Source organism: Orycteropus afer, unplaced genomic scaffold (genome assembly GCF_000298275.1).
Source record: "Orycteropus afer afer isolate SDZICR_OR568_19922 unplaced genomic scaffold, OryAfe1.0 scaffold00017, whole genome shotgun sequence".
In the NCBI taxonomy this organism is placed as follows: domain Eukaryota; kingdom Metazoa; phylum Chordata; class Mammalia; order Tubulidentata; family Orycteropodidae; genus Orycteropus; species Orycteropus afer.
The window spans coordinates 20,952,560-20,967,826 of NW_006921604.1; the positions used below are offsets into that span (position 1 = coordinate 20,952,560).

Below are 15,267 nucleotides of genomic sequence, written 5' to 3' on the forward strand. Positions count from 1 at the left end.
AGAATGGCCAGACTTCGTCTCACCTACTTTGGTCATGTTGTAAGAAGGGACCATTCCCTGGAGAAGGATGTCATGCTTGGTAGGGTGGAGGGTCGACGAAAGAGGGGGAAGCCTTAAACAAGATGGATTGACACAGTGGCTGCGATGATGGACTCAAGTATAGTAGGGATTGTGGAGCTGGCACGGGATCGGGCAGTGTTTCGTTCTGCTGTGCATGGGGTCACTATGAGTTGGAAACGACTTGACGGCACCTAACAACAACAACAACACATGAAAAAATAAGACATCTCAATTTGAAATTGCTTATTATCTCTTCTCCAAGGATTCTGTATGTTTGTAGAGTTCCATTTAGCACTTCAGGTTTACTTTTTTGGAATCTCTGTTGTATAATTTGCCATTGAACTAACATGAACTAAATATAATGTATCACAATTTAAATTTTGTGTTGCAAGATCATTTATAATGGAAATAGCTTGCCAAATCTATTGCCCACATAATATGGAACCTTTTTTTTTTTTACAGTAATTGTGGTGCCAGCCACCAAAAATAAACTTGGATCTGTTTTTGTATATCATAAGCTTGTAAGTATTTGGAACCAAAACTGTAAAACAAATCACAACAGATTAGTGGGAGGATAATTAGAGAGAAAATAGACACAGATTGTTATTAGAAAGAATACTAGTGGAGAAAAACCCAGAAGAGACAACGGGAAATGAAGAGGGGGTTCTGCACCTTTATAAAACTAAGGAGAAGCTGGTGTAGACTTGCCAACTCCTCTTAGGTGGAGTTATACATGTGGGTACAGCAAATCCAAATTGCTCTGCCCACTGGGTGGAGCAATGACCTCTCAAGTCCTGACAAAGGACAAGAACATCAGGTAAAGTGCTGCCCAGTTTGTTTCCCAGCAACTGGCATCTTGATTGCATCTTATTAAAATGATCTTACTCTGCTTCAGCTTTCTAAAGAGCATGGAGAACACCTGTCCTGACTAAAGAGTTACTCAAGTGGGAGCTTTAAATTTTGGAGTAGAGAAACATGCACTCCAAATGCTTAGGAATTAAAGCAAAATCTTCTTAACATCTTTCTGACTACATTTCCCCATATGGCATGCTCTCTTTTTTAGGTTCTATCCATATGTCTAAAATGTTCCTTTCCTCCATTAAATTTTAGTGTCTGTTCCCTGGGGGCAGCTGTGGGGGTAGAGAGTACGGATCTTTTTCCAACAATGTTGTTTAGATGTTTATTGCTGAGCCCTCTTTTATTGGGTATAGGTACCTCCTTCTGGACCCTCCTTCTGCTGCCTGCTGAAAAGCCCACTGCCTACTGCCCACCATCCCTCTCTGGAACATAGGGTACCAGGCATCTGTAGGGATCTTGCATGACCAAGATAAACCAAGGTCTTGGTGGTAGACTTCAGACAGTGCAAGTGGGGCTGGGGTGTTTTTCTGCACATCAACCTGCATTGACTCAAGTTATTTTATGTCAAGAAGTCTGTCCCTGGAATCTGCTCCTCTAAGCCATTGTTACTTTTTTGCTCATAACTCATGACTTTCTGCTCCCTACTTCTGAATCCAGATTCTGCGAAAGTGATTAGATCTGTAATATTTAACTTAGTGTGCTAAGAAAAATACTGAAGTGGCAAATGTTGGTTTTGTGTGCCAAAAATGACCACTTGATTCCACTGTGGTTCTTCTCTGGGTGTTTGGTACTTTTTCTTTGTGGCCTCGTGCACAGTTTTGTTTAGAAAATGAAATTTTTTTTTTTTTCTATATTTAAGGCTAGCTATAGAATTCTAGGATCCAGAAAGGGCTTTGGAAGGAACCTGGCCCATAGCTTTTCTGTGAAAATGAGGCATTTGAGACCCAGGTAAGCTAAGTGACTTTGACTTGTTCAAGGTTGCAGAGCTACTGCACAGCAAAACCAGCACCAGGCATTTCAAGTGCCAGGCTGAGACACTTTCTGCTGAAAGCCAGAGATAGATGAGGGTGAGGAAGCAGCAGTAGCCCAGCTACATCAGTGACCTTCTGGAACATGAACAGGTAGAAGGTCATATAGGACTTGACATTTTAGTTTTTTATCTTGTCCAAGCAATTGAGATTCCACCGAGCTCTCTTGCCCATCTTTAATTAAAAAATTGTGCTCCCAAAGTTGAGGATCATTTTGCTTTGATTGAGTTGTACTTGCTGTGACTATCCATAGGAGCCCTCCTAGTCCTTAAGGACCTTCAGCTGCTCCTGGTTCCAAGAGGGATGAGATTAGACTTGTCCATGAGGAGCATTTTAGAGAAAGAAACAGATAAGTGTACATCTCTATTTTAGAATAACTAAAAGAACCACCTGGTCTTTTGTCCACTTCATCAGCCCCCAATCATAAAGGATAGACAATTAGATGAAATAACAATATTAACAATAAACACAACACAACCCAAACCAAACCAAATCCACTACCATTGAGTCAATTCTGACTCATAGCAACCCTCACGGGGTTTCCAAGGCTATAAATCTTTAAGAAGCATACTGTCTCATTGTTCTCCTGGGTAGCAACCGGTGGGTTCAAACTGCTGACCTTTTGGTTAGCAGCCCAGTGCCCTTACTGCCACCAGAGCTCCTTAACAAACACAACAACAACTAATGTTTGGGCTTTTCCTGTGTGCTAGATTTTCGTTATTTGACCTTCACAACAGCCCTACAAGGTACATGCTGTCTGTGTCCTCTTATTACTTGTACCGTTTGCCATTGAGTCACTTCTGACTGTTGGTGGTCCTGTGAGTGTCAGAGTAGAACTGTGCTCCATAGGGTTTTCAGTGCCTGATTTTTTGGCAAGTAGATTGCCAGGCCTTTCTTTTGAGGCTCCCCTGAGTAGACTCAAACTACCAACCTTTTGGTTATCAGGTGAGTGCATTAATTGTTTACATTACCCATGGACTCTATATCCTGATATTGAAAATGAAGAAACTGAAGTGCAGTGAGAAGTTATATAATTACCAAGCTCAAAAGCTAGTATATGTGGAAGGTGGACTTGGAGCTTGGGTGTGAAATTTGACTGAAGTACGATTCAGGTTGTATCTTCCTTTTTTTGTGATTTGTCTGAATCAGGTTGTGTCTTTGCCAACCACATTCCACCTGCATATTTTTCCATGAATGTGCTATATCCCTTTACTGGTTTTTATTTTGTTTCATTTTGTTTAGTTGGTGTGGTCTTAAAAAGTTGCATGCATGTTGAATTTTTGCCAGTGCATTGACACTTTATTGGTTCAGAATGTTATGTTTAATCCTTGCCACATCTAGTACACTGTTTTGCATATTCAGAAGTTCTCATGCTAATGGATCAAGTATATGGGTTGAGAGGTACTAAATATATATTTTTAATTAGAAATTATAATTAAAAATTTTTAAATTCTTTTCATTGACATCTGTGTTACCATTTCACTTTCACATTTGATGTAAAATCTTCTAAAATATTTTTTTCAGGCTTAAAAATTTGGTGGTGGTATTTGCCTGCTTGAAAACCAGTGGGTGGGCTTTTTTATGACCAGGGATAGAAATTCAGATAGTTCACAGCCCTGGACACGTACATTGTCTGTGGTAGGAAGGATGGGCCTCTTTGCCTCTGATAACCTCTCTTTCCAGTACACCTGTCCACTGGGGAAAGAGACCACCTGGCATAGATCCCTCCTTCAGGTGGCATCCCCTACGCCATCAGTGTGAGTTTTCTTCAGGAGTGGAAAGTTCTCTATCTTCCATTTTTCCTCCTGTCGTGTACCACCACAACCACCCCTACTCCTGACATCGAGAGTTGTATATGGCAAACAGTAGAGCTGTTCGTTATAGAGTAAAGGGCATACACTTAAATTGCACATGCCTAGAAACAGTAAAATTATATCTACCAAATTCAATCAAAATTGAAAATGAGAAGAAAGCAAAACAGCTTTGAGATAGGGACCTTCCTGAGGATAGCGATGTATGAGGAAAAAGTAGTACCGTGGCTATATCTCAGACAAACCCAGTAAGACCAGCACTCTTACCACCCCTCATCACTGCTTCACTGACTTGTGAGGTTATGAGTGCCTGGCGCATGTTGTTGTTGTTGTTGTTATGTGCCGTCGAGTCGGCCCCGACTCATAGCGACCCCTCCTTGGGTTTCCGAGGCAGTATCACTACGGAAGTAGGATTGCCCAACCTTCCTTCCGAGGAGTGGCTGGTGGGCTTGAACCGCCAGCCGTCTGGTTAGCAGGCAAGTGTCTTAGCCACTATGCTACCAGAGCTCCCTGCCTGGCGCATAGTAGAGTCTCAATTTTTTTTTTTTTTTAACTTTTTATTGTGGTTTGAGCGAAAGTGTACAGTGCAAATTAGTTTTCCATTCAGCAGTTTGTCCACATTTTGTTCCATGACATTGGTTGCAGTCCTCTCAGTGGAACAGCATTCTTCCCTGGGTTCCCAATTTCTATTCATGCTGCTTTCCTCCAGTTTCTTGCCTTCTGAGCTTTGTTTTTGGGCAGATGCTGCCCTTTGGGCCTCAAATGGTTGATTGTTCTGAGGAGTACATTCTTCCCAGGTGTTATAGGCCTGTCTATTGTTTGGCTGAAAGTTGATCCCTAAGGAGTTCTTAAATTTTTGTTGATGGGTGGAAGGGAGGAATAGTTTTTGGGAAGAGGTTAGCATGATGTGTACTTAGGAAGTTTGCTACTTATGATATTTGTCTGCTCATAATTAAGCTATCTTTTAACACTCCTAGCAAGACAGATGGTATCAGGGAAGAGATCTAATTCCTCTGGAAGGACTGGTGAGTGCATGTGAAATAGTGGTGATTAGATAGGAAGTGAAATTGGTTAACTGAGCAAACATTTATTGAATGCCTGCCCATGTCAGGCCCTGAGGACACAAAGATGACTGAACATGTTTGCAGATGGATGAATACATTGCAGTGAGGCAGGTGGATAAGTGCTGGCCAGGGTCTGGGGGAGAAAGACCTCTACAAGACCAGAGACTGAGATCACATTATTGTGGTACTCTTTTAGGATCTTAGAAGCAAGTGGGTTTTTGAGATCAGTCATCATTTTACTGTGGAGGAAACACCCACAGCAAGTTACTTACACACGGCCCTGGTGTCCTGCTGATCTACCCAGGCCCTTTGCCCATGGGCTGTGTTGAATTCAGTCTGGTTAGGGAGATGAAGCTGACTAAGCTTTTGGGAAGGACATTGGCTTTCATTTTTTTAAAGCTACGGTTCAAACTATTTATTAGAGGAAGAAAGTATCTTGGCCTAAATTTATACCCAACTCTTAACCTCCTCTGTGTCATCAAAAGAATACACTTTCCGGTCTTGTTGGAGACCTCATAGATCATGGATAAAATTGTTGTGGCACCTAACAGCAACAACAATGACAGTTGTTGTTGACTGGGTTTGGAAAAGGGCTATGGTTTTATGCAAATGAAAATATGAGAGTAATGCCCAAAGAGAGACTTGGAAGACCTGGAAAATCCATCAAGGATGCATTTAGTCCTTTGCTTCAGTAGTTACTAGGAATGTAGAATTTCTTTTTTCTTAGGAATATTGACTTCCTAATGGTGAGTGTTAAGTGTCAGATAAAGAATTTTTTTCATCAGCAGGACATTAAGAAGGAGAAAGATAGGTTGACAGACTTTCTGCTTTGCTTGACATGGTTCTGCCAACTTCGATTGGCAAAGTCTTTGCCTCTGCCCTGCTGCGTTCTCTTTTCTGTGGTTACTAAATTGGTCTATAAAACCTGCTGCCAGCTGTGACCCCTGCCTATTCCCTGGCCTCATTCTATGGCCCTCTCTTTCCCTTGCTCTCCACATTGAAGCCTTGCCTCAAAAGTTTGAGTGTTCGAGCTTTTCTTCCTGCTTACAGTCCCCATGCTTCCTCTCTTCTCTGTCTGCGTGCACTTCCTTTCCTGTTCCTGGGCTTTACCTCTCAGAGAGGACTTCCCTGCTCTCTTATCCTTCATTAGGCTTGTCAGAGTTTGGCATTATTTTGAAATTTTGGTTTGTTTTAATGACTCCCTCTTGTACCAATCTATAAGGTTCAGGAGGCCAGGTATCTGTCTGTTCAGTTCTCCGCTCTTTCCCTTGAGCTAAGCAGTAAACAATGAACAAGAGACAGACCATCAATTCCAGGTGGCATTCGTAGGTGTTACTGTGGATTGATGGCCAAACCCAGAGATAACATTCTAGGAGGGATTGAGGCCCATTTGAGGTCTGTCAGAGGTCCCTGAAAGTTTGTTCTTTACATGCTGTTTGCTATTAAGGAGAATTCTGCAATGGTATGATGAAACCCCAGAACAAATAACCTTTTCCCCACATCTCATTTGCCCAAACTGGCCACATCATTTGTTCAGTAAGAGCCTCAGGATTCTCTTTTTGGGGAGGCAGGCATTTTGGCTGCCCCAGGTGGTCATACTTAGGCCTGTAGTGGAGATCCAGACCAGTATCATTGAATGCCCTCTCCCAGCTGCCAGGGGAGCTTCACTTGTTCTTCCAGATTTCACTCCCCCCGCCCCAGTAAGCCCCAGTTAGTATATGTTTGAGCCTCTGTGTGACAAGAGTAAATGTTGACTGAAACAACCTGGTGGTGGCATTTATACTTGAGTCTATTTTGACTTAAATTCAGAATCATCCTGAGGTTTGTACTGTTCCTCTCTTGAACCTCTCAATGGTCTTTCTGGCAATCTGTGCTAAGACACTGAACCAAAGTGAATTTATTTGGGCCCATGATGAGTCAAATCTGATAGCCCCCAAGGCAAGGGAGGTTAGATTGCCTTGGTTGGTGAGGATAATTAATATCTGTGGACACCCACTATCACAGATTTCTCATGACAGCCCTTAATGTAAATGTCTTAAACCAAGGTTTTCTGGGACATAATGCTCAATGCCCCACTGGTTGATCATGTATGCTAGAATGGATGTTTGGTCTGTCTACCATCACTCCACATGGTCCAGAACTATGTTCTTTTCTACATACATACCAAAATATATCATTTTTCCAAATGGGAATCAAACAGTTTGGCATATTTAAGGAAGGGAGATAGGGGGAGGAGGAGGGAGGATGGGGGATGAGGAATTTTATTTTTAGTTAGGGCTCTTACTTATAAGTGACAGAAAGTCCACTCAAACGTAACTAGAGCGAAAAAGAAAATTTAGAACAAGAAATTGTTGACATACATGGACTTGACTCATGTTACCAAGGTTCTTTGTCTTTCTGTGCCTGGTTCCAGCTCATCTCTGCCTCTTCATTCTTCACTTAGACCTCTACTAGGGTGAGCCAATGGCTGCTGGCAGCTTCAGTGCTATGGTCTTCCCTTAACTACAGCACTTAATGCTAGCCAATATGTCCTCCCTCATGGCCCAGCAAGGGTGGAGACAGCTCAGACATGGGACCAGCCCTGCCAAAGTCACATGGAACGGGCTCCTCTGTGAAGAGAGGAGTTTCATTCAATACCAGGAAGAGAAAAAGGATGCTGGACAGATTTTAAAAAAAGGAGAAGTGTGATATTAATCTTAAATGGCCACCCTTTCAGCAACAACAACAACAAAAGCCTGTAGTGTGTTTTCCCTATAGACATTCAAATATTTTTATCATAAATCTTTGCACTGGAAGCTAATCTTACCAGCATATCTAAAAAAGTAAATGCAAATTAAATGAATGTAGAATAACATGAAAAGCTATTAGAAGCCAAACATTAAATATATCCTAATTCTTAATTTGTTTACTTTGTACCCTAATCACATCTTATCTCCGTAGCATTTAATAGTAGAAACTTTCTATAATTTTTAGGTGATTTTTTATAATTGTTTTGCTCTGATTAGATTCTAATCAGAGCAAAACATCACAAATGAATAACTTCTGTGCTTAACTTACAGAGCCCTGGTGGTACAGTGGTTAAAGCTGAAAAGTTGGTGGTTTGAACCCACCACGCACTCTGCAGGAGAAAGATGATGCAATCTACTTCCATAAAAATTACAGCTTTGGAAAACCGTATGGAACAGTTCTGTTCTGTCCTTATAGGGTCACTATGAGTTGGAATCCACTTGATGGTAGTAGATTTTGTTTTCTTTTTTTCTCATGCTTAACTTAGTATGGGAGCTCTGGTGGCGCAGTGCCTGAGGGATTTGACTGCAATTCAAATGTACCAGCCACGCCTCAGAAGGAAGGTGGGGCAATCTACTTCCATAGTGATACTGCCTTGGAAACCCAAGGAGGTGTTGCTATGAGTTGAATCCATCTCAGCAGCAGTGAGTTTGGTTAACATAGTACAAATGGAATTTTAAATATGAGGAAGTTCTCTAGTTAAATACGATTTGCAATACAGGTCTGATTAGTAACAAAAATAAAATTTTGCCATGTTGTTATTTGCCATTGAGTCAGACCCAACTCATAGCGACCCCTCCTTGGGTTTCTGAGGCAGTATCACTATGGAAGTAGATTGCCCAACTTTCCTTCTGAGGAGTGGCTGGTGGGTTTGAACTGCCAGCCATACGGTTAGCAGTCAAGTGCCTTAGGTGCTATGCCACGAGAGCTCCTAGAGCTCCTAAAACTTTAAGTGTACTGTGTATAAGTGAATTTGCTTGAATATATATTTGAGCTGTCAAATTTGTTTGAAATTTTATTTTAAATCTCTAAAACTCTAACTGGAAAATGACAGAACATGTTTTAAAGTCATCTGCTATAACATCCTTTATCTTAAAAGGATTATATAAAAGATTTTGACTTTAGAATTACAAGCATTAATAATGGATGACATATTCAATCTTTTATTAGAAGTCAGTCTTTAATGTATGTAATTTTATTCCAGAAAGTTAAAATGTGCTTATTATCATCAATAAAAATGTAACTCCGAGATCCAATAGTTTGATGCCAGAAAATCATCACAAAAGTAGAATGGTATAGTTTACCTTTAAATTTAACTTGGCTGTTTGCCAATTAAATTATACTGTCAGCTCACAGAGTAAGAAAGATTATTCCTAAGGATGGACATGTTGTTATTATTGTTGTTGTTATTATTATTATTAAATGTAGATAAACAGAGCTCAATTGCCCAAATTTGGCTGGTCTTCAATGTGACAGCTATAGTGGTGGCTCCTTGACAACTTGTTCAGATTCTCTTTTAGCTCAAACCTGGTCCATCCTAGAGCTCTGAGTATGGATGTTTGAGCTCTTGAAGCTGGGTCCCAGGCTGGCTGCTGGCTAGCTGGTGAGGCCTTGGATACAAGGGTCATACTCCATGAGACTGTCACCCATCTTATCTGTGGAGCACTTCTATCGACCACTTCTTGCCAGGGACCCCTGCGTAGAGTAAACAGAACGTTGGGTCTGCTGTGATTGTGGCTGAGGCAGGAGTTTGCGGGATCTTCTGCTCGCCAGTCCCCTTGGCAGCACACAATCTGGGCCTCAGCCTCACAGCAGCCGCCTGAAAATATCTGACTGAGTTGACCTCTACAGTTTCTCCTAGTGTTTTTATACCACAATTTTGTGACCATAAATGTGAAGGAATTGAGATGATTTCAGGGCTTAATCTTCAATGTAAAAGCTAAAATCCTGGTCATAAAGCAGCATCTTGTTTTTTTTTCCCCCCCACAGTGATTTCCATTTCTTCTTTGTTTCAGGGTCTCTTCATGCAAAGGTGTTGTAGTTTATACATTATTGGGAAAGTTGTTGAGAAAGTCATTACTTGGCAAAAAAAAAAAAAAGTTACTTAACCTCACCTAATAGAGCACGGCCGACTTTTAGAAAGATTTTGCAGTGCTGCATTCTAGATGTTCAAACCCATAATATGATTTATCCGAAGCAAGCAGCAGAAGCATCTCTAACCAAAATGCTCAAAACAAAGTTTTCTGGCTAAAATTGAGAAAGACACCTCTCTTGAGCTCTTGTCCAAATCCCTGCCTCTGTTGTAAATGCAACATTTCAGTAATAGAAGTTGTCTAGGCATCTTGAAAAGGAGCTCTGGTAGCATAGTGCCCAAAGCATTTGGGTGCTAACTAGAAAGTTGTTGGTTCAAACCCACCAGCTACTCCATGAAAGGAAGATGAGGCAATCTAAATCTACTTCCATAAAGATTTACCACCTTGGAAACCCAGTGAGGGTGGCTGTGAGTCAGAATTGACTCGATGGCAGTGGGTTTGATTTTTTTTTTTTTTTGTTAGGCATCTTGCACAGAGTAAGTCCTCAAGTACCTGAATACCTGAATGTATGTGTGCCTGCCATTGGGCCTGGTCTTCTAAAGATCTTATTGTTTACAGCTGGAGCTGTATGAGGACTACATGATTGGGTCCCAGATGAGCAAGCCTCAAAGAAAAGTGCTAGAATGTTGCTCCAAAATGTGGTGTACCCCAAAATATGGGATGAATAGAAGACTGATTAACGGGAGGAGCTCTGGTGATGTAGTGCCTAAGGCACCAGCTGCTCCTCAGAAGAAAGGTTGGGCAATCTACCTCCGTAGTGATACCGCCTCGGAAACCCAAGAAGGGGTTGCTATCAGTCAGATCTGACTCGATGGCAGTGAGTTTGGTTTTTTGGTTTTAGTTAAGCTTTGGTAAGTTAAGGTTTAGTTATATTAGGTATATATGGCCTGAGTTCTTAAGGAATGGGTGTGATGATTTGCATTTAATATTTAAAAATATGTAAAATTATAAAACAATCATGTTATTCTTGTTAAGAACAAAAAAGCATTGAAGTTTATACCTAGAAGAAGTAGACAATAGGACTTTAATGAAAGAAAAAATGAAATAGAAGATGTATAGAAAAAAATGTAAAGAAAGTAGGAAGCAAAGGAATGCCCATGTTACCTCTTTGCTGAAAGGTAATGAGTTTGCCTTCAAGTTGGAGAAATTCCCTTGGAGGCTTGGACAACTTGGGGTCTGGGTTTTAAGGGCAATAGGAGACCTGGAGTTCATGTACACTTCTGTCTTCTGACTTGCTTTCTGGGGTATGTAGGAACACTGTTCTCTGGTAGATGTACGTGAACATGCATACCCCTCCATTTCAAATCTCATAGCTGTAACGTGGGTGCTCTTGTGACTGCAGGTTAAGTACAGACATCAAGAGAATGATGGGAGGTTGCTGACCCCTTGAGCCTGTTCCCACATAAATCATTGTATTTCAGGTAACCCCTGGCTCACAGATTGAAGTTCATTTAATTTCCTCACTCAGAATAGCCATCCTATTGGTTTTCTTTCTTCCCTCTCTCCCATTCCCTTTCCCACCTGAGACACCTACCTAATCACTTTGCTACTCCCTCCCCCTGGCTTCTCAGGTTTTTAGCTATTTCCCCCAATATTCCTCACAGGGGGAAGGGCAGGAGCAAAGTTAAATCCTTTGTCAACACTTCAGGGTCTCTCTTATTCCTTCTGTTTCAGATTACCTTGGCTCTGATCATTGGGCAGAACCAGGCCAAGAAAGCAAATAGGGAAAAAGAAGGAGAAATAACATCCCCTTTTCACAGTAGCCCAAGTAATTTGGTCCCATTTACATATTTTTCCCCAGAAAACTACCCCCCTCCCCAATTCTTTGTCCCAGCCTATCTATCTGCTATTCTGGAAGCCCCTGGCTTTATACTCATGCTACACATTTTTATACTAAATCTTCACCAACTAAGCCCCAGCCCTACTCCCACCCCCGACACAGGGGCCACATTAATTCCCTAGAACCTGAAGAAAGGTTTATTCCTGCTTGGGAGAGCAATAGAGAGAAAGGGTACAAGTAAGTTCTTGTCACCCTAGTTCAGAATCCCAGATGTATTTTCACATAGAAATTGTATTGCAAATGATCATGTATTTGCCATGGAACTCATGTTACAAATCAGTCTCTAACAGAACTGTTCTTCTGGAATATTATGGATTAAATAGATATTTAATGAACATAAAGGTCTGTGCCACTTTATTGGCTGTGTGTTTGGGACAGTTCCCTAATCTCTTTACGCCTTGGTTTCCTCATCTGCAAAAATCAGAATATCCACATCTTCAGAGAATGTTGTAAGGGTTCAGATGATGTAGGTGCCAATAAAGCAGGTCCCGTCCTTATTCCCAGATACCTGCCTCTTGAATTCCACAGCACTGGCAACTGACATAACTCCCATGGAAGGATGTTTTCCAAGGGCCAAACCTGATAGATACGCTTTCTATATTGATGAGCACCTAGCACTAGTGACCAGGAGCTTTTAAAGAAGACTTTGGCCCTCTTTTGATAAAACAGCACTCTCAGAAAAAGAACCCTGAAGTCTCCTCTGAGTTAATAAGGTTATTAATTATTACCATTCACAGAATACTTTCTATACATAATCTGAATTTATATAATTGTTGTCCACATTTTATAGGTAAGAAAGATAAGACACAGAGAGATTAAATATCTTTCCCAAAAACATTGAGCTAGTAAGTAGCAGAGGTAGGATTCCAAGGGCTCTGCTCTCAGCCTCCATGCAGTGATACCATCCACAGTTGCCTTAAAGACTAGTTGGGTCACATTAGAGCAAAATGGGTTAATTTTCCATTGTGTATTTGCTTTGTAGACTATTACAGTTTTGACAGAGAAGTGTAAGCTCCTTGCAGGGGCTGGGAACCTGCCTGTCTAGTTTCTCTCCCTCTCCCCAGTGTCTAGGATAGTGCCTGGCTCATGGCAAGAACTCAGTGGTTGGATTAGTTGACTCAGATTATCTCATGTTTATAAAAAGTCATCAGATAAAATAATATATTCACAAATAAGTTATAAAGTGTTACGGTAAGTACAAGGTACAGCATACGGTATTATGATAGGCAGGCTCTAGTAGTGTTGCCTTTTCTGGTAATCTTGTCACCTTTATCTTTATATCATGATGAATTCTCCAAAACTTGCTCCTCAGTAGGTATTTCCTCAAGTAGTGTTTCCTGGCTCAAAGGTTTGAAAAGGTCTATTGAAGTGTTTTTTTCAGTGTTATTTCTTGAAATATTTGTTAACAATAAAAATGATACTTTGCCTGGTCATTGCTGCATCAACACATTGACTGTTTTATGAGTTTCATATATCTTCATGACTGAGCTTTAGGCACCACTAACCCACCAGCCGCTCCTTGGAAGGAAGGGTGGGCAATCCTACTTCCATAGTGATACTGCCTTGGAAACCCAAGGAGGGGTCGCTATGAGTCAGGGCCGACTCGACAGCATATAACAACAAGAAGTAAACCAGGAGTTTACTTCTGTGAGTCATCTGCCTTCTGGATTTTGAAGCTGTGAAATTATCACAGGGCTCTCTAACTGCTCAGGCGAACATTTGAAAACACATGAAAGGATTAGTTCTTCTCAGATTCTCAGAGGTTCATGTTTTCATAGGAAGCAAGTTAACTCTGTAGAAATCTAAATTTAAACACTTGGTCCAATATGCCAGGTTTCTCTTGTACTTCCCAAACAGTTGAGTAAAATGCTGTGGTACATAAAGAAATGATAGATGCCATTAACTTAGAGGAATTGATATTTTTGCTTTAGAACCGCTGTGAATGACTACTTTCCAGCAGTGCAGTGCAAACCGCACGTGCTTCACTCATCTGACTGCCTTTCATCCTGACTCGCTCTGCTGGGTGGCACAGAGTAGTAGCTTCAGAGCAGTGGAATCTCAGACCCTGGGCAGGTCTGCATTAAAAAGCAGCAGACTACTCTTCACAGTAGAGGATAAGTGATGCAACAGTTTAATCCACGTAACCTCATGATTTCACACATGCTCAACAAGACAGTAAAAGCAAAATTAATTCTAAGGTCCAGTCGTCTTCATTCTAGTTTGAGTAATCATAGGAGAGAGAGGTATAAGTTACCCATGAAAATGCTTTTGTGTCATTTTGTAGAGGAAAAAAAATGCTGCAAGTGGCCACAACTTTCATACAGAATCTGAGTTAGACTAAGGTTTTGACAGAGCTGATAGGCAAGCAGCTGTGTGGTAGGAAAAGTTCAGGAGCCCCCATGGTACATTCCCAGCTCTGTGGCTGGCATGCCTTCTCCCCTGGGCTCCCTTCTCGAGAATGTTCGAAAATTCTGTGCATGTTTCAACTGGCTTAAAGTATTTTCACTTCAGGACTTTTCAAACTTTTTTCCTCATTTATAGAAGCAATACATTTCGCATTACAGCCTGCGACATACTCATATATTTAACTGAAGAAACAAATTTATCCTAACAATGTTTGATGCATTCTAAGATTTTTTTTATTTCCTTAAAAAAAAGGTAAACAGTCCATTAAGGTGATTTTATGATTCTCTGGTGGGTTTCGGGATTTCCTGAGTGGCACAAATGGTAAAGTGCTCAGCCACTAATCGAAAAGTTGGGAATTTGAATCTAGACAGAGGCACTTTGGAAGAAAGACCTGGCAATCTACCCATTGCCATTGCCATCAAGTCAGTTCTTACTAGAACTGCCCCCATAGGGTTTCCTGGGCTGTCATCATCATGGGAGCAGACTGCCACGTCTTTCTCCTGCAGAGAGGCTGGTGGGTTGGAACCACCGCCTTTCACTTAGCAGCTGAGCACTTAACACCAGGCCACTAGAGATCGCTCCCAAAAGATCACAGACATTGACAACCCTATGGAACACAATTCTGCTCTGACATACTTGGGCTCACTGTGACTTGGAATTAATTCTTCGGTAACTGGTTTTGTTTTTGTTTTAATGGGCTTTGAATCACAATATGAAAAATTAAGCTTTAAATTTAACATATCAGCTGATCTCTCCTAATTTACTCATCACAACCTGTTGTGGGAAATTAGTCCAGTGTTTTGAAAGAAAAGAATTTAAGGAACAGAGGAAAGGTGAGTAGTGTCCTCCTTGTCCAGTAGGGCCCATTATGCTCTCAGGCAGCCATGTGAAATCAGGCATTAAATGTCATAGGAGTGGAAGAGGAGGAGGGCTAGACTCTCAGAGAGGGGCAGAACAGGGGAGTGCAAGCTTTGTTTGCTAACACATAGGCTATCTTAGAGATGGAGCAGATCTTTGAATTCCTTTAGTTCAGCTTTTCATCCAGTACAAGAACATGGAGGATGTTCTGCCTATGCCTTTGTATGTTATTTGAGTGGCACAGGAATTCTCTAAAAGTGTATCCTCATTTCAGAATGAAACTAACTTTCTATTTGTGTTACGTTTTGTGTTGCTAGTACTTTGGCATGTTTTTATGAGTAAAGGAGAATGATCAATTTTAGTAACTCGCAGTTTTTAGTAATTTCACAATGCACAAGGTGTTTGTCAAAATTTTATTTTCCTGATGGCAGTTGTAGTTTGTAGTCAGTTGATTTTTTTCCC

The 15,267-nt window shown here is 41.1% G+C and overlaps 1 protein-coding gene across 1 annotated transcript in view; it reads left to right on the forward strand.

The window, feature by feature from the left end:
* The window catches only part of NCK2 (NCK adaptor protein 2), a 65,275-nt gene that overhangs the window by 29,821 nt on the left and 20,187 nt on the right, over positions 1-15,267 (forward strand). The gene's annotated exons all lie outside the window — the stretch shown is intronic.